Source organism: Hyla sarda, unplaced genomic scaffold (genome assembly GCF_029499605.1).
Source record: "Hyla sarda isolate aHylSar1 unplaced genomic scaffold, aHylSar1.hap1 scaffold_916, whole genome shotgun sequence".
Taxonomy (NCBI): Eukaryota; Metazoa; Chordata; class Amphibia; order Anura; family Hylidae; genus Hyla; species Hyla sarda.
In genome coordinates, this window is record NW_026610945.1 from 30,412 (window position 1) to 53,206 (window position 22,795).

General features: G+C 46.4%; 10 non-coding genes and 1 pseudogene across 10 annotated transcripts; all 11 read right to left on the reverse strand.

Annotated features, from left to right (window-relative positions):
• Positions 1-1,039: 1,039 nt before the first annotated feature.
• Positions 1,040-1,230, reverse strand: LOC130349509 (U2 spliceosomal RNA). The gene has a single exon (XR_008886810.1). It is a non-coding gene; the product is annotated as a U2 spliceosomal RNA (small nuclear RNA).
• A 2,085-nt stretch (positions 1,231-3,315) lies between these two features.
• On the reverse strand, positions 3,316-3,506 carry LOC130349494 (U2 spliceosomal RNA). Its single transcript, XR_008886801.1, has one exon. It is a non-coding gene; the product is annotated as a U2 spliceosomal RNA (small nuclear RNA).
• Positions 3,507-5,592: 2,086 nt separating this feature from the next.
• LOC130349510 (U2 spliceosomal RNA) lies at positions 5,593-5,783 on the reverse strand. The gene has a single exon (XR_008886811.1). It is a non-coding gene; the product is annotated as a U2 spliceosomal RNA (small nuclear RNA).
• Positions 5,784-7,865: 2,082 nt separating this feature from the next.
• LOC130349511 (U2 spliceosomal RNA) lies at positions 7,866-8,056 on the reverse strand. The gene has a single exon (XR_008886812.1). It is a non-coding gene; the product is annotated as a U2 spliceosomal RNA (small nuclear RNA).
• A 2,077-nt stretch (positions 8,057-10,133) lies between these two features.
• LOC130349513 (U2 spliceosomal RNA) lies at positions 10,134-10,324 on the reverse strand. The gene has a single exon (XR_008886814.1). It is a non-coding gene; the product is annotated as a U2 spliceosomal RNA (small nuclear RNA).
• Positions 10,325-12,408: 2,084 nt separating this feature from the next.
• Positions 12,409-12,597, reverse strand: LOC130349497 (U2 spliceosomal RNA). The gene has a single exon (XR_008886802.1). It is a non-coding gene; the product is annotated as a U2 spliceosomal RNA (small nuclear RNA).
• Positions 12,598-13,290: 693 nt separating this feature from the next.
• LOC130349500 (U2 spliceosomal RNA) lies at positions 13,291-13,450 on the reverse strand (annotated as a pseudogene).
• A 2,090-nt stretch (positions 13,451-15,540) lies between these two features.
• On the reverse strand, positions 15,541-15,731 carry LOC130349515 (U2 spliceosomal RNA). Its single transcript, XR_008886815.1, has one exon. It is a non-coding gene; the product is annotated as a U2 spliceosomal RNA (small nuclear RNA).
• Positions 15,732-17,817: 2,086 nt separating this feature from the next.
• On the reverse strand, positions 17,818-18,008 carry LOC130349516 (U2 spliceosomal RNA). Its single transcript, XR_008886816.1, has one exon. It is a non-coding gene; the product is annotated as a U2 spliceosomal RNA (small nuclear RNA).
• A 2,085-nt stretch (positions 18,009-20,093) lies between these two features.
• LOC130349517 (U2 spliceosomal RNA) lies at positions 20,094-20,284 on the reverse strand. The gene has a single exon (XR_008886817.1). It is a non-coding gene; the product is annotated as a U2 spliceosomal RNA (small nuclear RNA).
• Positions 20,285-22,372: 2,088 nt separating this feature from the next.
• LOC130349518 (U2 spliceosomal RNA) lies at positions 22,373-22,563 on the reverse strand. The gene has a single exon (XR_008886818.1). It is a non-coding gene; the product is annotated as a U2 spliceosomal RNA (small nuclear RNA).
• Positions 22,564-22,795: the final 232 nt, after the last annotated feature.

The window sequence follows — 22,795 nt, forward strand, 5'->3', positions numbered from 1 at the left end:
TCTTTTTTTTCGTCTAATGCATACCCCATCAGTGCAGCAATGCTTATTCAATACCGCCAGCAGATGGAGACACTGGGGGATAATTTTCTAAGGATTTATACTGATTTTTCCTGTCTGAATTTGTCGCACAGAAAGTTGCAGGCCAAATATGTGTGACATTTCTGCGACTTTAGCTTCTAGAGCATTTTTACAACATTATACATAGGTGCTGAATACATAAAAAGCGACTGTTCAGCGACAGACAAGTCGCATCGGCTGAAAGTAGGCCAGAATGTCAGTCCATGTTGGAGCAGGTTTAGATACAGTCTAAAGCATAGATCTCAAAGTCTGTGCACAGAATTTAGCAAGGGCCTCGCACCTTCTGATGCATCAGGTAGGTGCACAATAGCATAGCCTAACCCTCTGTACTTTGGTCTATATTGATGCGGGACATAGACAGCCAGCTGATGACCAATCCATTAGTGCAATGGATGGCTGGAAGCATTTGTCTTTGCCTTTGCAATACCACAGAAGCAATGCATGGTCAATGTACAGCAATGACACACCTGTGTGAACAGCCAGGAGACCCCCCCCCCCATGTTATGTTACATAGTTACATAGTTAGTACGGTCGAAAAAAGACATATGTCCATCACGTTCAACCAGGGAATTAAGGGGTAGGGGTGTGGCGCGATATTGGGGAAGGGATGAGATTTTATATTTCTTCATAAGCATTAATCTTATTTTGTCAATTAGGAACATTCAGCACCCACCCGCTATCAAGGCAGCTGCCTATCATGTCATGCCCTACCTGCACAGGTGTGCTGGCTACTCAAATGATCCAATTAAGGAGGCCATTTAGTCAGCAGCAGCAGAAGTCCTGTGCCTGGACGCTCCAACAGGGGCCAGACACAAGCAGAAGCAGAAGCAGCAGAAGCAGCAGCAGCACCACCTTTTGTTTTTTGGCTGCAGCAGCAGCAAGGCCCACAGGGCTGGCTAGCTGGCTAGCCAGCAAGCAGGTAGCAATGAAAGTAGGAATCTTTCTTTTTAACCCTGTAAGGGGGTGGTGCACTGTACCCGAAGATACTGCCATATCGGGTCAATGCATAGGGCGACGGAAGCAAGCTTCGAAATCGGCCCCCGTTCTCAAAAATCCATTTAATATATGGTCCCCAGATAGGGGACGTATCAGATATTAAACTGATAAGAACAGATACTACACTTGATCTTAGCCAAAAGGCCGAGAAGCGATAACCGTGAAAGGGGCGGGCCCAACAAGGTCCCCTTCATGGGCACTATCACTGCTTGCTGTCAGGGAGGCTGCCAGACAATTTTCCATGCACACTCTGGGCTGGGGGGCAGTCAACCACCAGTACACACAGCAGAACCTAAACCCATACCATTATTGCTAAGCAGCAAGACAGGGGCCCATTGCACTCCCACGGGGCCTTTTTAAATGCAATCCATAACCCGGATTTGCCAGGAACCCTTCTTACTCCTCCTACTTGCATGTGACACTGGGCTTAGGATCTGCATAGGAAACACACACACAAGCACACACCTACCTTTGTTGCCTGCAGATGCCTCCTTGGCTGTCCCCAAACGGTATCAAACCAACACCCACGGGAAGCTGTAAGCATAGAGGACATGCCTGCACCCCATTGGACTTACCTGTGTGGGTTAAATCCGGGTTATTTGACAACCTATGGCGGTGATGGTTCTGCTCAGGCAGAGCAGTGCTGATGCTCCTCATAAAGCTGTCGCTGCTGTGAAGGTTCTAGGTGACATCACAAATCCCTTTGGTTACATACACAACAAAGCTGGGTTGTTGTTGTTTACACTCTGCAAGGCCTGTGGAAGTGAGTGACATCATAGCACTGTAGTTCTGAGGGTTCAAGATGGATGCAACAATCTCCTGTTGCTTCTATGAAGGCCGTAATAGACGACATCACCAAACAGCTCCATAGTCACATACACAGCAAAGGAGAGATGTTGTTTACACCTAGTGATGTCAGTGGTATTGAGTGACATCACAGCACAGTGCTAAGGCTCCTGGGCCTGGACACAGCAGCGGCTGCAATATCTCAACGGAGAATACGTTTATATCTATGTGTGTGTGTGCGCATATATATATATATATATATATATATATATATATATATATATATTTCTCCGCCGAAATCACTTTTAAACCCATTTCCACCTTTTTTTCCCTTCTCTTCCTCTTACTTTTTTTTCACGTTTTTTTACGTTTTTCTCCTTTTCGCCTCTTTTCTGGGCGTATTATTCTTCTTTTTCTTCTTTTTTTTCGTCTAATGCATACCCCATCAGTGCAGCAATGCTTATTCAATACCGCCAGCAGATGGAGACACTGGGGGATAATTTTCTAAGGATTTATACTGATTTTTCCTGTCTGAATTTGTCGCACAGAAAGTTGCAGGCCAAATATGTGTGACATTTCTGCGACTTTAGCTTCTAGAGCATTTTTACAACATTATACATAGGTGCTGAATACATAAAAAGCGACTGTTCAGCGACAGACAAGTCGCATCGGCTGAAAGTAGGCCAGAATGTCAGTCCATGTTGGAGCAGGTTTAGATACAGTCTAAAGCATAGATCTCAAAGTCTGTGCACAGAATTTAGCAAGGGCCTCGCACCTTCTGATGCATCAGGTAGGTGCACAATAGCATAGCCTAACCCTCTGTACTTTGGTCTATATTGATGCGGGACATAGACAGCCAGCTGATGACCAATCCATTAGTGCAATGGATGGCTGGAAGCATTTGTCTTTGCCTTTGCAATACCACAGAAGCAATGCATGGTCAATGTACAGCAATGACACACCTGTGTGAACAGCCAGGAGACCCCCCCCCCATGTTATGTTACATAGTTACATAGTTAGTACGGTCGAAAAAAGACATATGTCCATCACGTTCAACCAGGGAATTAAGGGGTAGGGGTGTGGCGCGATATTGGGGAAGGGATGAGATTTTATATTTCTTCATAAGCATTAATCTTATTTTGTCAATTAGGAACATTCAGCACCCACCCGCTATCAAGGCAGCTGCCTATCATGTCATGCCCTACCTGCACAGGTGTGCTGGCTACTCAAATGATCCAATTAAGGAGGCCATTTAGTCAGCAGCAGCAGAAGTCCTGTGCCTGGACGCTCCAACAGGGGCCAGACACAAGCAGAAGCAGAAGCAGCAGAAGCAGCAGCAGCACCACCTTTTGTTTTTTGGCTGCAGCAGCAGCAAGGCCCACAGGGCTGGCTAGCTGGCTAGCCAGCAAGCAGGTAGCAATGAAAGTAGGAATCTTTCTTTTTAACCCTGTAAGGGGGTGGTGCACTGTACCCGAAGATACTGCCATATCGGGTCAATGCATAGGGCGACGGAAGCAAGCTTCGAAATCGGCCCCCGTTCTCAAAAATCCATTTAATATATGGTCCCCAGATAGGGGACGTATCAGATATTAAACTGATAAGAACAGATACTACACTTGATCTTAGCCAAAATGCCGAGAAGCGATAACCGTGAAAGGGGCGGGCCCAACAAGGTCCCCTTCATGGGCTCTATCACTGCTTGCTGTCAGGGAGGCTGCCAGACAATTTTCCATGCACACTCTGGGCTGGGGGGCAGTCAACCACCAGTACACACAGCAGAACCTAAACCCATACCATTATTGCTAAGCAGCAAGACAGGGGCCCATTGCACTCCCACGGGGCCTTTTTAAATGCAATCCATAACCCGGATTTGCCAGGAACCCTTCTTACTCCTCCTACTTGCATGTGACACTGGGCTTAGGATCTGCATAGGAAACACACACACAAGCACACACCTACCTTTGTTGCCTGCAGATGCCTCCTTGGCTGTCCCCAAACGGTATCAAACCAACACCCACGGGAAGCTGTAAGCATAGAGGACATGCCTGCACCCCATTGGACTTACCTGTGTGGGTTAAATCCGGGTTATTTGACAACCTATGGCGGTGATGGTTCTGCTCAGGCAGAGCAGTGCTGATGCTCCTCATAAAGCTGTCGCTGCTGTGAAGGTTCTAGGTGACATCACAAATCCCTTTGGTTACATACACAACAAAGCTGGGTTGTTGTTGTTTACACTCTGCAAGGCCTGTGGAAGTGAGTGACATCATAGCACTGTAGTTCTGAGGGTTCAAGATGGATGCAACAATCTCCTGTTGCTTCTATGAAGGCCGTAATAGACGACATCACCAAACAGCTCCATAGTCACATACACAGCAAAGGAGAGATGTTGTTTACACCTAGTGATGTCAGTGGTATTGAGTGACATCACAGCACAGTGCTAAGGCTCCTGGGCCTGGACACAGCAGCGGCTGCAATATCTCAACGGAGAATACGTTTATATCTATGTGTGTGTGTGCGCATATATATATATATATATATATATATATATATATATATATATATTTCTCCGCCGAAATCACTTTTAAACCCATTTCCACCTTTTTTTCCCTTCTCTTCCTCTTACTTTTTTTTCACGTTTTTTTACGTTTTTCTCCTTTTCGCCTCTTTTCTGGGCGTATTATTCTTCTTTTTCTTCTTTTTTTTCGTCTAATGCATACCCCATCAGTGCAGCAATGCTTATTCAATACCGCCAGCAGATGGAGACACTGGGGGATAATTTTCTAAGGATTTATACTGATTTTTCCTGTCTGAATTTGTCGCACAGAAAGTTGCAGGCCAAATATGTGTGACATTTCTGCGACTTTAGCTTCTAGAGCATTTTTACAACATTATACATAGGTGCTGAATACATAAAAAGCGACTGTTCAGCGACAGACAAGTCGCATCGGCTGAAAGTAGGCCAGAATGTCAGTCCATGTTGGAGCAGGTTTAGATACAGTCTAAAGCATAGATCTCAAAGTCTGTGCACAGAATTTAGCAAGGGCCTCGCACCTTCTGATGCATCAGGTAGGTGCACAATAGCATAGCCTAACCCTCTGTACTTTGGTCTATATTGATGCGGGACATAGACAGCCAGCTGATGACCAATCCATTAGTGCAATGGATGGCTGGAAGCATTTGTCTTTGCCTTTGCAATACCACAGAAGCAATGCATGGTCAATGTACAGCAATGACACACCTGTGTGAACAGCCAGGAGACCCCCCCCCCCATGTTATGTTACATAGTTACATAGTTAGTACGGTCGAAAAAAGACATATGTCCATCACGTTCAACCAGGGAATTAAGGGGTAGGGGTGTGGCGCGATATTGGGGAAGGGATGAGATTTTATATTTCTTCATAAGCATTAATCTTATTTTGTCAATTAGGAACATTCAGCACCCACCCGCTATCAAGGCAGCTGCCTATCATGTCATGCCCTACCTGCACAGGTGTGCTGGCTACTCAAATGATCCAATTAAGGAGGCCATTTAGTCAGCAGCAGCAGAAGTCCTGTGCCTGGACGCTCCAACAGGGGCCAGACACAAGCAGAAGCAGAAGCAGCAGAAGCAGAAGCAGCACCACCTTTTGTTTTTTGGCTGCAGCAGCAGCAAGGCCCACAGGGCTGGCTAGCTGGCTAGCCAGCAAGCAGGTAGCAATGAAAGTAGGAATCTTTCTTTTTAACCCTGTAAGGGGGTGGTGCACTGTACCCGAAGATACTGCCATATCGGGTCAATGCATAGGGCGACGGAAGCAAGCTTCGAAATCGGCCCCCGTTCTCAAAAATCCATTTAATATATGGTCCCCAGATAGGGGACGTATCAGATATTAAACTGATAAGAACAGATACTACACTTGATCTTAGCCAAAAGGCCGAGAAGCGATAACCGTGAAAGGGGCGGGCCCAACAAGGTCCCCTTCATGGGCACTATCACTGCTTGCTGTCAGGGAGGCTGCCAGACAATTTTCCATGCACACTCTGGGCTGGGGGGCAGTCAACCACCAGTACACACAGCAGAACCTAAACCCATACCATTATTGCTAAGCAGCAAGACAGGGGCCCATTGCACTCCCACGGGGCCTTTTTAAATGCAATCCATAACCCGGATTTGCCAGGAACCCTTCTTACTCCTCCTACTTGCATGTGACACTGGGCTTAGGATCTGCATAGGAAACACACACACAAGCACACACCTACCTTTGTTGCCTGCAGATGCCTCCTTGGCTGTCCCCAAACGGTATCAAACCAACACCCACGGGAAGCTGTAAGCATAGAGGACATGCCTGCACCCCATTGGACTTACCTGTGTGGGTTAAATCCGGGTTATTTGACAACCTATGGCGGTGATGGTTCTGCTCAGGCAGAGCAGTGCTGATGCTCCTCATAAAGCTGTCGCTGCTGTGAAGGTTCTAGGTGACATCACAAATCCCTTTGGTTACATACACAACAAAGCTGGGTTGTTGTTGTTTACACTCTGCAAGGCCTGTGGAAGTGAGTGACATCATAGCACTGTAGTTCTGAGGGTTCAAGATGGATGCAACAATCTCCTGTTGCTTCTATGAAGGCCGTAATAGACGACATCACCAAACAGCTCCATAGTCACATACACAGCAAAGGAGAGATGTTGTTTACACCTAGTGATGTCAGTGGTATTGAGTGACATCACAGCACAGTGCTAAGGCTCCTGGGCCTGGACACAGCAGCGGCTGCAATATCTCAACGGAGAATACGTTTATATCTATGTGTGTGTGTGCGCATATATATATATATATATATATATATATATATATATATATATATATATTTCTCCGCCGAAATCACTTTTAAACCCATTTCCACCTTTTTTTCCCTTCTCTTCCTCTTACTTTTTTTTCACGTTTTTTTACGTTTTTCTCCTTTTCGCCTCTTTTCTGGGCGTATTATTCTTCTTTTTCTTCTTTTTTTTCGTCTAATGCATACCCCATCAGTGCAGCAATGCTTATTCAATACCGCCAGCAGATGGAGACACTGGGGGATAATTTTCTAAGGATTTATACTGATTTTTCCTGTCTGAATTTGTCGCACAGAAAGTTGCAGGCCAAATATGTGTGACATTTCTGCGACTTTAGCTTCTAGAGCATTTTTACAACATTATACATAGGTGCTGAATACATAAAAAGCGACTGTTCAGCGACAGACAAGTCGCATCGGCTGAAAGTAGGCCAGAATGTCAGTCCATGTTGGAGCAGGTTTAGATACAGTCTAAAGCATAGATCTCAAAGTCTGTGCACAGAATTTAGCAAGGGCCTCGCACCTTCTGATGCATCAGGTAGGTGCACAATAGCATAGCCTAACCCTCTGTACTTTGGTCTATATTGATGCGGGACATAGACAGCCAGCTGATGACCAATCCATTAGTGCAATGGATGGCTGGAAGCATTTGTCTTTGCCTTTGCAATACCACAGAAGCAATGCATGGTCAATGTACAGCAATGACACACCTGTGTGAACAGCCAGGAGACCCCCCCCCCCCATGTTATGTTACATAGTTACATAGTTAGTACGGTCGAAAAAAGACATATGTCCATCACGTTCAACCAGGGAATTAAGGGGTAGGGGTGTGGCGCGATATTGGGGAAGGGATGAGATTTTATATTTCTTCATAAGCATTAATCTTATTTTGTCAATTAGGAACATTCAGCACCCACCCGCTATCAAGGCAGCTGCCTATCATGTCATGCCCTACCTGCACAGGTGTGCTGGCTACTCAAATGATCCAATTAAGGAGGCCATTTAGTCAGCAGCAGCAGAAGTCCTGTGCCTGGACGCTCCAACAGGGGCCAGACACAAGCAGAAGCAGAAGCAGCAGAAGCAGCACCTTTTGTTTTTTGGCTGCAGCAGCAGCAAGGCCCACAGGGCTGGCTAGCTGGCTAGCCAGCAAGCAGGTAGCAATGAAAGTAGGAATCTTTCTTTTTAACCCTGTAAGGGGGTGGTGCACTGTACCCGAAGATACTGCCATATCGGGTCAATGCATAGGGCGACGGAAGCAAGCTTCGAAATCGGCCCCCGTTCTCAAAAATCCATTTAATATATGGTCCCCAGATAGGGGACGTATCAGATATTAAACTGATAAGAACAGATACTACACTTGATCTTAGCCAAAAGGCCGAGAAGCGATAACCGTGAAAGGGGCGGGCCCAACAAGGTCCCCTTCATGGGCACTATCACTGCTTGCTGTCAGGGAGGCTGCCAGACAATTTTCCATGCACACTCTGGGCTGGGGGGCAGTCAACCACCAGTACACACAGCAGAACCTAAACCCATACCATTATTGCTAAGCAGCAAGACAGGGGCCCATTGCACTCCCACGGGGCCTTTTTAAATGCAATCCATAACCCGGATTTGCCAGGAACCCTTCTTACTCCTCCTACTTGCATGTGACACTGGGCTTAGGATCTGCATAGGAAACACACACACAAGCACACACCTACCTTTGTTGCCTGCAGATGCCTCCTTGGCTGTCCCCAAACGGTATCAAACCAACACCCACGGGAAGCTGTAAGCATAGAGGACATGCCTGCACCCCATTGGACTTACCTGTGTGGGTTAAATCCGGGTTATTTGACAACCTATGGTGGTGATGGTTCTGCTCAGGCAGAGCAGTGCTGATGCTCCTCATAAAGCTGTCGCTGCTGTGAAGGTTCTAGGTGACATCACAAATCCCTTTGGTTACATACACAACAAAGCTGGGTTGTTGTTGTTTACACTCTGCAAGGCCTGTGGAAGTGAGTGACATCATAGCACTGTAGTTCTGAGGGTTCAAGATGGATGCAACAATCTCCTGTTGCTTCTATGAAGGCCGTAATAGACGACATCACCAAACAGCTCCATAGTCACATACACAGCAAAGGAGAGATGTTGTTTACACCTAGTGATGTCAGTGGTATTGAGTGACATCACAGCACAGTGCTAAGGCTCCTGGGCCTGGACACAGCAGCGGCTGCAATATCTCAACGGAGAATACGTTTATATCTATGTGTGTGTGTGCGCATATATATATATATATATATATATATATATATATTTCTCCGCCGAAATCACTTTTAAACCCATTTCCACCTTTTTTTCCCTTCTCTTCCTCTTACTTTTTTTTCACGTTTTTTTACGTTTTTCTCCTTTTCGCCTCTTTTCTGGGCGTATTATTCTTCTTTTTCTTCTTTTTTTTCGTCTAATGCATACCCCATCAGTGCAGCAATGCCTATTCAATACCGCCAGCAGATGGAGACACTGGGGGACAATTTTCTAAGGATTTATACTGATTTTTCCTGTCTGAATTTGTCGCACAGAAAGTTGCAGGCCAAATATGTGTGACATTTCTGCGACTTTAGCTTCTAGAGCATTTTTACAACATTATACATAGGTGCTGAATACATAAAAAGCGACTGTTCAGCGACAGACAAGTCGCATCGGCTGAAAGTAGGCCAGAATGTCAGTCCATGTTGGAGCAGGTTTAGATACAGTCTAAAGCATAGATCTCAAAGTCTGTGCACAGAATTTAGCAAGGGCCTCGCACCTTCTGATGCATCAGGTAGGTGCACAATAGCATAGCCTAACCCTCTGTACTTTGGTCTATATTGATGCGGGACATAGACAGCCAGCTGATGACCAATCCATTAGTGCAATGGATGGCTGGAAGCATTTGTCTTTGCCTTTGCAATACCACAGAAGCAATGCATGGTCAATGTACAGCAATGACACACCTGTGTGAACAGCCAGGAGACCCCCCCCCCCCATGTTATGTTACATAGTTACATAGTTAGTACGGTCGAAAAAAGACATATGTCCATCACGTTCAACCAGGGAATTAAGGGGTAGGGGTGTGGCGCGATATTGGGGAAGGGATGAGATTTTATATTTCTTCATAAGCATTAATCTTATTTTGTCAATTAGGAACATTCAGCACCCACCCGCTATCAAGGCAGCTGCCTATCATGTCATGCCCTACCTGCACAGGTGTGCTGGCTACTCAAATGATCCAATTAAGGAGGCCATTTAGTCAGCAGCAGCAGAAGTCCTGTGCCTGGACGCTCCAACAGGGGCCAGACACAAGCAGAAGCAGAAGCAGCAGAAGCAGCAGCAGCACCACCTTTTGTTTTTTGGCTGCAGCAGCAGCAAGGCCCACAGGGCTGGCTAGCTGGCTAGCCAGCAAGCAGGTAGCAATGAAAGTAGGAATCTTTCTTTTTAACCCTGTAAGGGGGTGGTGCACTGTACCCGAAGATACTGCCATATCGGGTCAATGCATAGGGCGACGGAAGCAAGCTTCGAAATCGGCCCCCGTTCTCAAAAATCCATTTAATATATGGTCCCCAGATAGGGGACGTATCAGATATTAAACTGATAAGAACAGATACTACACTTGATCTTAGCCAAAAGGCCGAGAAGCGATAACCGTGAAAGGGGCGGGCCCAACAAGGTCCCCTTCATGGGCACTATCACTGCTTGCTGTCAGGGAGGCTGCCAGACAATTTTCCATGCACACTCTGGGCTGGGGGGCAGTCAACCACCAGTACACACAGCAGAACCTAAACCCATACCATTATTGCTAAGCAGCAAGACAGGGGCCCATTGCACTCCCACGGGGCCTTTTTAAATGCAATCCATAACCCGGATTTGCCAGGAACCCTTCTTACTCCTCCTACTTGCATGTGACACTGGGCTTAGGATCTGCATAGGAAACACACACACAAGCACACACCTACCTTTGTTGCCTGCAGATGCCTCCTTGGCTGTCCCCAAACGGTATCAAACCAACACCCACGGGAAGCTGTAAGCATAGAGGACATGCCTGCACCCCATTGGACTTACCTGTGTGGGTTAAATCCGGGTTATTTGACAACCTATGGCGGTGATGGTTCTGCTCAGGCAGAGCAGTGCTGATGCTCCTCATAAAGCTGTCGCTGCTGTGAAGGTTCTAGGTGACATCACAAATCCCTTTGGTTACATACACAACAAAGCTGGGTTGTTGTTGTTTACACTCTGCAAGGCCTGTGGAAGTGAGTGACATCATAGCACTGTAGTTCTGAGGGTTCAAGATGGATGCAACAATCTCCTGTTGCTTCTATGAAGGCCGTAATAGACGACATCACCAAACAGCTCCATAGTCACATACACAGCAAAGGAGAGATGTTGTTTACACCTAGTGATGTCAGTGGTATTGAGTGACATCACAGCACAGTGCTAAGGCTCCTGGGCCTGGACACAGCAGCGGCTGCAATATCTCAACGGAGAATACGTTTATATCTATGTGTGTGTGTGCGCATATATATATATATATATATATATATATATATATATATATATTTCTCCGCCGAAATCACTTTTAAACCCATTTCCACCTTTTTTTCCCTTCTCTTCCTCTTACTTTTTTTTCACGTTTTTTTACGTTTTTCTCCTTTTCGCCTCTTTTCTGGGCGTATTATTCTTCTTTTTCTTCTTTTTTTTCGTCTAATGCATACCCCATCAGTGCAGCAATGCTTATTCAATACCGCCAGCAGATGGAGACACTGGGGGATAATTTTCTAAGGATTTATACTGATTTTTCCTGTCTGAATTTGTCGCACAGAAAGTTGCAGGCCAAATATGTGTGACATTTCTGCGACTTTAGCTTCTAGAGCATTTTTACAACATTATACATAGGTGCTGAATACATAAAAAGCGACTGTTCAGCGACAGACAAGTCGCATCGGCTGAAAGTAGGCCAGAATGTCAGTCCATGTTGGAGCAGGTTTAGATACAGTCTAAAGCATAGATCTCAAAGTCTGTGCACAGAATTTAGCAAGGGCCTCGCACCTTCTGATGCATCAGGTAGGTGCACAATAGCATAGCCTAACCCTCTGTACTTTGGTCTATATTGATGCGGGACATAGACAGCCAGCTGATGACCAATCCATTAGTGCAATGGATGGCTGGAAGCATTTGTCTTTGCCTTTGCAATACCACAGAAGCAATGCATGGTCAATGTACAGCAATGACACACCTGTGTGAACAGCCAGGAGACCCCCCCCCCCATGTTATGTTACATAGTTACATAGTTAGTACGGTCGAAAAAAGACATATGTCCATCACGTTCAACCAGGGAATTAAGGGGTAGGGGTGTGGCGCGATATTGGGGAAGGGATGAGATTTTATATTTCTTCATAAGCATTAATCTTATTTTGTCAATTAGGAACATTCAGCACCCACCCGCTATCAAGGCAGCTGCCTATCATGTCATGCCCTACCTGCACAGGTGTGCTGGCTACTCAAATGATCCAATTAAGGAGGCCATTTAGTCAGCAGCAGCAGAAGTCCTGTGCCTGGACGCTCCAACAGGGGCCAGACACAAGCAGAAGCAGAAGCAGCAGAAGCAGCAGCAGCACCACCTTTTGTTTTTTGGCTGCAGCAGCAGCAAGGCCCACAGGGCTGGCTAGCTGGCTAGCCAGCAAGCAGGTAGCAATGAAAGTAGGAATCTTTCTTTTTAACCCTGTAAGGGGGTGGTGCACTGTACCCGAAGATACTGCCATATCGGGTCAATGCATAGGGCGACGGAAGCAAGCTTCGAAATCGGCCCCCGTTCTCAAAAATCCATTTAATATATGGTCCCCAGATAGGGGACGTATCAGATATTAAACTGATAAGAACAGATTTTTTTTTTTTTTTTTTTTTTTATCTAAAGCCGAGGAACGTGCTTTCGATTCACCCAAAGTGCAAGAAAAAGTGCAAACGTGTTACACTAAAAAAACGTGCACAAAGGATGCGGTCTATCGCAAGCCCTTCTCCGATAGGAGAGAGGCCCCCCAACAAACCTTACCCTTCGCCTCCGGACCAAAAGGTACCTGCGAGGTTCCAGGTTCGATGTCCCTTTTCGCCGAAGCTACTAGGGGACCACAAATGCTCCCGGCATCCCCCTTGGCGTTAGCCAAGGTATCTGCCCGCAGAGCCGATTACGGTAGGTACCCTGCCAAAGCAGGAGTACCCGGGGTGTTTGCAGGGAGGTGCGGAACCTAATGGCCACACACACCTCCCCTAGACCGCCAGGAGGGACACCCAGAAGGGCTACCGCATCCTGACCAATCCTGTGAACACACAACACGCAAAAAGTGACACAGTGAGACAAAAAAGAAATAAATAAGTGAATGTGTGCAGATATACTGCCCAGACATCCGGCCGGATCTATAAAAATTTCTCTGATCCTAGCCAGAAGGCCGGGAATCAAGAGGTGAGTGCCACAAGGTGAAGAGATTATGGTGCCCGTGCTTCAACTCAGTGAGTCTATTCTCCCAGTGAGTTTCGGCACCTCGGGGTCACCACTCCCCGAGGCACAAAAGTACCTCGGCTCTAGACCCTCTCAGCCTCATGGCGAGACCCGGAGGGAACAGGTCACATCGGGGCAGCCGTCGAGCTGATTCCTCAGAACCAGCCCCGGAAAGCCCTGGTACACCTGCATCCTCCATGCAGCACCCATCCCCACCAGCATGAAAACTGATAAGAACAGATACTACACTTGATCTTAGCCAAAAGGCCGAGAAGCGATAACCGTGAAAGGGGCGGGCCCAACAAGGTCCCCTTCATGGGCACTATCACTGCTTGCTGTCAGGGAGGCTGCCAGACAATTTTCCATGCACACTCTGGGCTGGGGGGCAGTCAACCACCAGTACACACAGCAGAACCTAAACCCATACCATTATTGCTAAGCAGCAAGACAGGGGCCCATTGCACTCCCACGGGGCCTTTTTAAATGCAATCCATAACCCGGATTTGCCAGGAACCCTTCTTACTCCTCCTACTTGCATGTGACACTGGGCTTAGGATCTGCATAGGAAACACACACACAAGCACACACCTACCTTTGTTGCCTGCAGATGCCTCCTTGGCTGTCCCCAAACGGTATCAAACCAACACCCACGGGAAGCTGTAAGCATAGAGGACATGCCTGCACCCCATTGGACTTACCTGTGTGGGTTAAATCCGGGTTATTTGACAACCTATGGCGGTGATGGTTCTGCTCAGGCAGAGCAGTGCTGATGCTCCTCATAAAGCTGTCGCTGCTGTGAAGGTTCTAGGTGACATCACAAATCCCTTTGGTTACATACACAACAAAGCTGGGTTGTTGTTGTTTACACTCTGCAAGGCCTGTGGAAGTGAGTGACATCATAGCACTGTAGTTCTGAGGGTTCAAGATGGATGCAACAATCTCCTGTTGCTTCTATGAAGGCCGTAATAGACGACATCACCAAACAGCTCCATAGTCACATACACAGCAAAGGAGAGATGTTGTTTACACCTAGTGATGTCAGTGGTATTGAGTGACATCACAGCACAGTGCTAAGGCTCCTGGGCCTGGACACAGCAGCGGCTGCAATATCTCAACGGAGAATACGTTTATATCTATGTGTGTGTGTGCGCATATATATATATATATATATATATATATATATATATATATATATATTTCTCCGCCGAAATCACTTTTAAACCCATTTCCACCTTTTTTTCCCTTCTCTTCCTCTTACTTTTTTTTCACGTTTTTTTACGTTTTTCTCCTTTTCGCCTCTTTTCTGGGCGTATTATTCTTCTTTTTCTTCTTTTTTTTCGTCTAATGCATACCCCATCAGTGCAGCAATGCTTATTCAATACCGCCAGCAGATGGAGACACTGGGGGATAATTTTCTAAGGATTTATACTGATTTTTCCTGTCTGAATTTGTCGCACAGAAAGTTGCAGGCCAAATATGTGTGACATTTCTGCGACTTTAGCTTCTAGAGCATTTTTACAACATTATACATAGGTGCTGAATACATAAAAAGCGACTGTTCAGCGACAGACAAGTCGCATCGGCTGAAAGTAGGCCAGAATGTCAGTCCATGTTGGAGCAGGTTTAGATACAGTCTAAAGCATAGATCTCAAAGTCTGTGCACAGAATTTAGCAAGGGCCTCGCACCTTCTGATGCATCAGGTAGGTGCACAATAGCATAGCCTAACCCTCTGTACTTTGGTCTATATTGATGCGGGACATAGACAGCCAGCTGATGACCAATCCATTAGTGCAATGGATGGCTGGAAGCATTTGTCTTTGCCTTTGCAATACCACAGAAGCAATGCATGGTCAATGTACAGCAATGACACACCTGTGTGAACAGCCAGGAGACCCCCCCATGTTATGTTACATAGTTACATAGTTAGTACGGTCGAAAAAAGACATATGTCCATCAAGTTCAACCAGGGAATTAAGGGGTAGGGGTGTGGCGCGATATTGGGGAAGGGATGAGATTTTATATTTCTTCATAAGCATTAATCTTATTTTGTCAATTAGGAACATTCAGCACCCACCCGCTATCAAGGCAGCTGCCTATCATGTCATGCCCTACCTGCACAGGTGTGCTGGCTACTCAAATGATCCAATTAAGGAGGCCATTTAGTCAGCAGCAGCAGAAGTCCTGTGCCTGGACGCTCCAACAGCGGCCAGACACAAGCAGAAGCAGCAGAAGCAGCAGCAGCACCACCTTTTGTTTTTTGGCTGCAGCAGCAGCAGCAGCAGCAGCAAGGCCCACAGGGCTGGCTAGCTGGCTAGCCAGCAAGCAGGTAGCAATGAAAGTAGGAATCTTTCTTTTTAACCCTGTAAGGGGGTGGTGCACTGTACCCGAAGATACTGCCATATCGGGTCAATGCATAGGGCGACGGAAGCAAGCTTCGAAATCGGCCCCCGTTCTCAAAAATCCATTTAATATATGGTCCCCAGATAGGGGACGTATCAGATATTAAACTGATAAGAACAGATACTACACTTGATCTTAGCCAAAAGGCCGAGAAGCGATAACCGTGAAAGGGGCGGGCCCAACAAGGTCCCCTTCATGGGCACTATCACTGCTTGCTGTCAGGGAGGCTGCCAGACAATTTTCCATGCACACTCTGGGCTGGGGGGCAGTCAACCACCAGTACACACAGCAGAACCTAAACCCATACCATTATTGCTAAGCAGCAAGACAGGGGCCCATTGCACTCCCACGGGGCCTTTTTAAATGCAATCCATAACCCGGATTTGCCAGGAACCCTTCTTACTCCTCCTACTTGCATGTGACACTGGGCTTAGGATCTGCATAGGAAACACACACACAAGCACACACCTACCTTTGTTGCCTGCAGATGCCTCCTTGGCTGTCCCCAAACGGTATCAAACCAACACCCACGGGAAGCTGTAAGCATAGAGGACATGCCTGCACCCCATTGGACTTACCTGTGTGGGTTAAATCCGGGTTATTTGACAACCTATGGCGGTGATGGTTCTGCTCAGGCAGAGCAGTGCTGATGCTCCTCATAAAGCTGTCGCTGCTGTGAAGGTTCTAGGTGACATCACAAATCCCTTTGGTTACATACACAACAAAGCTGGGTTGTTGTTGTTTACACTCTGCAAGGCCTGTGGAAGTGAGTGACATCATAGCACTGTAGTTCTGAGGGTTCAAGATGGATGCAACAATCTCCTGTTGCTTCTATGAAGGCCGTAATAGACGACATCACCAAACAGCTCCATAGTCACATACACAGCAAAGGAGAGATGTTGTTTACACCTAGTGATGTCAGTGGTATTGAGTGACATCACAGCACAGTGCTAAGGCTCCTGGGCCTGGACACAGCAGCGGCTGCAATATCTCAACGGAGAATACGTTTATATCTATGTGTGTGTGTGCGCATATATATATATATATATATATATATATATATATATATATATATATATATATTTCTCCGCCGAAATCACTTTTAAACCCATTTCCACCTTTTTTTCCCTTCTCTTCCTCTTACTTTTTTTTCACGTTTTTTTACGTTTTTCTCCTTTTCGCCTCTTTTCTGGGCGTATTATTCTTCTTTTTCTTCTTTTTTTTCGTCTAATGCATACCCCATCAGTGCAGCAATGCTTATTCAATACCGCCAGCAGATGGAGACACTGGGGGATAATTTTCTAAGGATTTATACTGATTTTTCCTGTCTGAATTTGTCGCACAGAAAGTTGCAGGCCAAATATGTGTGACATTTCTGCGACTTTAGCTTCTAGAGCATTTTTACAACATTATACATAGGTGCTGAATACATAAAAAGCGACTGTTCAGCGACAGACAAGTCGCATCGGCTGAAAGTAGGCCAGAATGTCAGTCCATGTTGGAGCAGGTTTAGATACAGTCTAAAGCATAGATCTCAAAGTCTGTGCACAGAATTTAGCAAGGGCCTCGCACCTTCTGATGCATCAGGTAGGTGCACAATAGCATAGCCTAACCCTCTGTACTTTGGTCTATATTGATGCGGGACATAGACAGCCAGCTGATGACCAATCCATTAGTGCAATGGATGGCTGGAAGCATTTGTCTTTGCCTTTGCAATACCACAGAAGCAATGCATGGTCAATGTACAGCAATGACACACCTGTGTGAACAGCCAGGAGACCCCCCCCCCCCATGTTATGTTACATAGTTACATAGTTAGTACGGTCGAAAAAAGACATATGTCCATCACGTTCAACCAGGGAATTAAGGGGTAGGGGTGTGGCGCGATATTGGGGAAGGGATGAGATTTTATATTTCTTCATAAGCATTAATCTTATTTTGTCAATTAGGAACATTCAGCACCCACCCGCTATCAAGGCAGCTGCCTATCATGTCATGCCCTACCTGCACAGGTGTGCTGGCTACTCAAATGATCCAATTAAGGAGGCCATTTAGTCAGCAGCAGCAGAAGTCCTGTGCCTGGACGCTCCAACAGGGGCCAGACACAAGCAGAAGCAGAAGCAGCAGAAGCAGCACCTTTTGTTTTTTGGCTGCAGCAGCAGCAAGGCCCACAGGGCTGGCTAGCTGGCTAGCCAGCAAGCAGGTAGCAATGAAAGTAGGAATCTTTCTTTTTAACCCTGTAAGGGGGTGGTGCACTGTACCCGAAGATACTGCCATATCGGGTCAATGCATAGGGCGACGGAAGCAAGCTTCGAAATCGGCCCCCGTTCTCAAAAATCCATTTAATATATGGTCCCCAGATAGGGGACGTATCAGATATTAAACTGATAAGAACAGATACTACACTTGATCTTAGCCAAAAGGCCGAGAAGCGATAACCGTGAAAGGGGCGGGCCCAACAAGGTCCCCTTCATGGGCACTATCACTGCTTGCTGTCAGGGAGGCTGCCAGACAATTTTCCATGCACACTCTGGGCTGGGGGGCAGTCAACCACCAGTACACACAGCAGAACCTAAACCCATACCATTATTGCTAAGCAGCAAGACAGGGGCCCATTGCACTCCCACGGGGCCTTTTTAAATGCAATCCATAACCCGGATTTGCCAGGAACCCTTCTTACTCCTCCTACTTGCATGTGACACTGGGCTTAGGATCTGCATAGGAAACACACACACAAGCACACACCTACCTTTGTTGCCTGCAGATGCCTCCTTGGCTGTCCCCAAACGGTATCAAACCAACACCCACGGGAAGCTGTAAGCATAGAGGACATGCCTGCACCCCATTGGACTTACCTGTGTGGGTTAAATCCGGGTTATTTGACAACCTATGGTGGTGATGGTTCTGCTCAGGCAGAGCAGTGCTGATGCTCCTCATAAAGCTGTCGCTGCTGTGAAGGTTCTAGGTGACATCACAAATCCCTTTGGTTACATACACAACAAAGCTGGGTTGTTGTTGTTTACACTCTGCAAGGCCTGTGGAAGTGAGTGACATCATAGCACTGTAGTTCTGAGGGTTCAAGATGGATGCAACAATCTCCTGTTGCTTCTATGAAGGCCGTAATAGACGACATCACCAAACAGCTCCATAGTCACATACACAGCAAAGGAGAGATGTTGTTTACACCTAGTGATGTCAGTGGTATTGAGTGACATCACAGCACAGTGCTAAGGCTCCTGGGCCTGGACACAGCAGCGGCTGCAATATCTCAACGGAGAATACGTTTATATCTATGTGTGTGTGTGCGCATATATATATATATATATATATATATATATATATATATATATTTCTCCGCCGAAATCACTTTTAAACCCATTTCCACCTTTTTTTCCCTTCTCTTCCTCTTACTTTTTTTTCACGTTTTTTTACGTTTTTCTCCTTTTCGCCTCTTTTCTGGGCGTATTATTCTTCTTTTTCTTCTTTTTTTTCGTCTAATGCATACCCCATCAGTGCAGCAATGCCTATTCAATACCGCCAGCAGATGGAGACACTGGGGGACAATTTTCTAAGGATTTATACTGATTTTTCCTGTCTGAATTTGTCGCACAGAAAGTTGCAGGCCAAATATGTGTGACATTTCTGCGACTTTAGCTTCTAGAGCATTTTTACAACATTATACATAGGTGCTGAATACATAAAAAGCGACTGTTCAGCGACAGACAAGTCGCATCGGCTGAAAGTAGGCCAGAATGTCAGTCCATGTTGGAGCAGGTTTAGATACAGTCTAAAGCATAGATCTCAAAGTCTGTGCACAGAATTTAGCAAGGGCCTCGCACCTTCTGATGCATCAGGTAGGTGCACAATAGCATAGCCTAACCCTCTGTACTTTGGTCTATATTGATGCGGGACATAGACAGCCAGCTGATGACCAATCCATTAGTGCAATGGATGGCTGGAAGCATTTGTCTTTGCCTTTGCAATACCACAGAAGCAATGCATGGTCAATGTACAGCAATGACACACCTGTGTGAACAGCCAGGAGACCCCCCCCCCCCATGTTATGTTACATAGTTACATAGTTAGTACGGTCGAAAAAAGACATATGTCCATCACGTTCAACCAGGGAATTAAGGGGTAGGGGTGTGGCGCGATATTGGGGAAGGGATGAGATTTTATATTTCTTCATAAGCATTAATCTTATTTTGTCAATTAGGAACATTCAGCACCCACCCGCTATCAAGGCAGCTGCCTATCATGTCATGCCCTACCTGCACAGGTGTGCTGGCTACTCAAATGATCCAATTAAGGAGGCCATTTAGTCAGCAGCAGCAGAAGTCCTGTGCCTGGACGCTCCAACAGGGGCCAGACACAAGCAGAAGCAGAAGCAGCAGAAGCAGCAGCAGCACCACCTTTTGTTTTTTGGCTGCAGCAGCAGCAAGGCCCACAGGGCTGGCTAGCTGGCTAGCCAGCAAGCAGGTAGCAATGAAAGTAGGAATCTTTCTTTTTAACCCTGTAAGGGGGTGGTGCACTGTACCCGAAGATACTGCCATATCGGGTCAATGCATAGGGCGACGGAAGCAAGCTTCGAAATCGGCCCCCGTTCTCAAAAATCCATTTAATATATGGTCCCCAGATAGGGGACGTATCAGATATTAAACTGATAAGAACAGATACTACACTTGATCTTAGCCAAAAGGCCGAGAAGCGATAACCGTGAAAGGGGCGGGCCCAACAAGGTCCCCTTCATGGGCACTATCACTGCTTGCTGTCAGGGAGGCTGCCAGACAATTTTCCATGCACACTCTGGGCTGGGGGGCAGTCAACCACCAGTACACACAGCAGAACCTAAACCCATACCATTATTGCTAAGCAGCAAGACAGGGGCCCATTGCACTCCCACGGGGCCTTTTTAAATGCAATCCATAACCCGGATTTGCCAGGAACCCTTCTTACTCCTCCTACTTGCATGTGACACTGGGCTTAGGATCTGCATAGGAAACACACACACAAGCACACACCTACCTTTGTTGCCTGCAGATGCCTCCTTGGCTGTCCCCAAACGGTATCAAACCAACACCCACGGGAAGCTGTAAGCATAGAGGACATGCCTGCACCCCATTGGACTTACCTGTGTGGGTTAAATCCGGGTTATTTGACAACCTATGGCGGTGATGGTTCTGCTCAGGCAGAGCAGTGCTGATGCTCCTCATAAAGCTGTCGCTGCTGTGAAGGTTCTAGGTGACATCACAAATCCCTTTGGTTACATACACAACAAAGCTGGGTTGTTGTTGTTTACACTCTGCAAGGCCTGTGGAAGTGAGTGACATCATAGCACTGTAGTTCTGAGGGTTCAAGATGGATGCAACAATCTCCTGTTGCTTCTATGAAGGCCGTAATAGACGACATCACCAAACAGCTCCATAGTCACATACACAGCAAAGGAGAGATGTTGTTTACACCTAGTGATGTCAGTGGTATTGAGTGACATCACAGCACAGTGCTAAGGCTCCTGGGCCTGGACACAGCAGCGGCTGCAATATCTCAACGGAGAATACGTTTATATCTATGTGTGTGTGTGCGCATATATATATATATATATATATATATATATATATATATATATATATTTCTCCGCCGAAATCACTTTTAAACCCATTTCCACCTTTTTTTCCCTTCTCTTCCTCTTACTTTTTTTTCACGTTTTTTTACGTTTTTCTCCTTTTCGCCTCTTTTCTGGGCGTATTATTCTTCTTTTTCTTCTTTTTTTTCGTCTAATGCATACCCCATCAGTGCAGCAATGCTTATTCAATACCGCCAGCAGATGGAGACACTGGGGGATAATTTTCTAAGGATTTATACTGATTTTTCCTGTCTGAATTTGTCGCACAGAAAGTTGCAGGCCAAATATGTGTGACATTTCTGCGACTTTAGCTTCTAGAGCATTTTTACAACATTATACATAGGTGCTGAATACATAAAAAGCGACTGTTCAGCGACAGACAAGTCGCATCGGCTGAAAGTAGGCCAGAATGTCAGTCCATGTTGGAGCAGGTTTAGATACAGTCTAAAGCATAGATCTCAAAGTCTGTGCACAGAATTTAGCAAGGGCCTCGCACCTTCTGATGCATCAGGTAGGTGCACAATAGCATAGCCTAACCCTCTGTACTTTGGTCTATATTGATGCGGGACATAGACAGCCAGCTGATGACCAATCCATTAGTGCAATGGATGGCTGGAAGCATTTGTCTTTGCCTTTGCAATACCACAGAAGCAATGCATGGTCAATGTACAGCAATGACACACCTGTGTGAACAGCCAGGAGACCCCCCCCCCCATGTTATGTTACATAGTTACATAGTTAGTACGGTCGAAAAAAGACATATGTCCATCACGTTCAACCAGGGAATTAAGGGGTAGGGGTGTGGCGCGATATTGGGGAAGGGATGAGATTTTATATTTCTTCATAAGCATTAATCTTATTTTGTCAATTAGGAACATTCAGCACCCACCCGCTATCAAGGCAGCTGCCTATCATGTCATGCCCTACCTGCACAGGTGTGCTGGCTACTCAAATGATCCAATTAAGGAGGCCATTTAGTCAGCAGCAGCAGAAGTCCTGTGCCTGGACGCTCCAACAGGGGCCAGACACAAGCAGAAGCAGAAGCAGCAGAAGCAGCAGCAGCACCACCTTTTGTTTTTTGGCTGCAGCAGCAGCAAGGCCCACAGGGCTGGCTAGCTGGCTAGCCAGCAAGCAGGTAGCAATGAAAGTAGGAATCTTTCTTTTTAACCCTGTAAGGGGGTGGTGCACTGTACCCGAAGATACTGCCATATCGGGTCAATGCATAGGGCGACGGAAGCAAGCTTCGAAATCGGCCCCCGTTCTCAAAAATCCATTTAATATATGGTCCCCAGATAGGGGACGTATCAGATATTAAACTGATAAGAACAGATACTACACTTGATCTTAGCCAAAAGGCCGAGAAGCGATAACCGTGAAAGGGGCGGGCCCAACAAGGTCCCCTTCATGGGCACTATCACTGCTTGCTGTCAGGGAGGCTGCCAGACAATTTTCCATGCACACTCTGGGCTGGGGGGCAGTCAACCACCAGTACACACAGCAGAACCTAAACCCATACCATTATTGCTAAGCAGCAAGACAGGGGCCCATTGCACTCCCACGGGGCCTTTTTAAATGCAATCCATAACCCGGATTTGCCAGG